The following is a 2,093-nucleotide window of genomic DNA, read 5'->3' as shown; positions in this document are numbered from 1 at the left end:
GTTTGATTATGCTTATATGGTTACAGGGGTCAAAACAGTAGTTACAAACCACAAAGCCCTTATAGAGCTTGACAGTTTCAAAAGCACAGGATTTTTTTTTTAAATTGTTGTGGTTCTTTGTTTTGTTTTGGTACCAGAGATCAAACTTACACTTCTCACGCAGGTGTATATGCCACTAAGCATTCCTTGGCCCCCAAAGAATAAAGTTTTAAACAGAACAATTTCTCTTGTACAGTTTTTCCCTCTCAAAAACAGGTGAAGAATGTTTCTAGCCTCCCTAATGTATCGCAGGTCCTAGATACTGCTTCCTTCCAGCCATGCTTTGTTTTTTTAAAACAATATGGCCCTGCTCTCTGGTGTAGATTCCCACCTTGTCTGGCTCACTCATGACAATACACTCTGATCCAAATTAACTCTTGTCTTTATCTGGCTCAAACAATTCACTGGCTGTCCACATCACCTGACTCTGCAACACTCTCTCACATGGATGCTGGAGGCTTACGCTGGTTCAGCTCAGAAAGGACAGCACAAGGTCTACTGGGCTTGTGAAGAACTAGAAAGAGAAAACCCAGACATCACAGCTTAGGAAAGCCTTCTTGCATAGCAACTGACTCAGTGTCACAAGGGTGAAACTTCACTGAGGAAGAAAAACACTGACTCACGTCTGAGGACTCCACTCCCATGAGCCCTCCACCACACCTCACCTCTCAACACTGCAATCCTGCAGACCAAGAATCAGTCTCAGTTGTGGTGGGCACAAAGCCCATTCAACACAACCTAGGCAGTCTAGGACAAATGATAAATTCCACAGAGTTCTCAGTCATTCTAAATGCTTTGAGTGAGAGGACACAAAGACAACCAGCTTCTTAAGGACAAATAGTCTACTTCAAAGACAACTAGAAATGCAGGGCCAGTGAGTGTGTAATGGCTGGGATTGAATATATTGCTCATGGGGGACCAAAATTTAAAAAATTATAAAACTTTTCTTAATTAGCCGGCAACGTATGCGCTCTCCTCCCCATCTGTGAAGACATAAAGGCCCAGTTCTTTGTTCCCTACCTGCTTTTATACTTTCTTTGTTGCTATGGCAACTGGGCAGGAATGTAGCATCCCCTATATCCTATAGGTGCAGGGTTATGGCAGCAATGTGATGTCCCTGTATCCTATAGGTGTGAGGTCTTAGTCAGAGAAATTAGACTACACGTGAACAAATCGTCTGTCTCTTATTGCCCTAAGTGGGTCCTGTCTCTCCTTATTTCCTATATGTTTGTGACGTCCTGACAGGGCAGGAGAAGGAGTGAGGAATGCAGTAATTTAGGAGAGGCTGCTTTATGTAAATACTTCAGGCAGGGGTTGAACTGAAGGGAATCCTGCCTCAGTCTCTTGTACTTCTAAAAGTGAATAGGGTGTTATGCTAGACGCCATCCCTTACAAGTGGATGCAGAAACTCAGGGCTCCTGCAAGAGCCGCAAGAGATCAGCTCCAGGGAGACCACAGAGCACATGCAATGTGAGAAGGGGAGACCAGGAACTATGAGGTCTGAGGGGTCCTCACCCTGTCCTGCCTTCACACTCGCTAGTTGTGAAGGAGTAAGTTGAGCTCTGGGTTAACTGATAAACTGCATAAAGTAAACCAGTCATTGTGCAGCATGGGAGTAAGCGCACACTCAGGAAGGCTGAGGCAGGAGGATTACCAGTTCACATACAGCCTGGCCAATTTAACAGCATAGAGAAAAGCTTTCTCAAGGTGTATTTTTAAAGAGAGGGTAGAGATGTAGCTTAGTGCAAAGCCCCTGCTCTGTACCCAGTCTCACCTCCAAATAAAATCCATCAGGTTACAACCGGGCTACCACTAAGGTCACCCAACTTACAACAAATTGATGAACCACTATTCTAGGGTCTCATAAACCAGGACTTTGGGGGCTGGAGAGATGGCTCAGTGGTCTAAAGCACCTACTTGAAACAAGCTTGGCAAAGCATCAGAGACTGTGGTTCAATCCTCCAGCACCACATGCCAGCCAGCCCCGCCCCCTGGTGGGCTGAGCTGGCCACACACACACAATAAATAAATGTAATAAATAAACATAAATAAAT

The sequence above is a fragment of the Octodon degus genome, unplaced genomic scaffold (assembly GCF_000260255.1).
Source record: "Octodon degus isolate 3935 unplaced genomic scaffold, OctDeg1.0 scaffold00083, whole genome shotgun sequence".
Lineage (NCBI taxonomy): Eukaryota > Metazoa > Chordata > Mammalia > Rodentia > Octodontidae > Octodon > Octodon degus.
The sequence above is the reverse complement of the archived record's forward strand: the minus strand, read 5'-3'. Positions refer to the sequence as shown.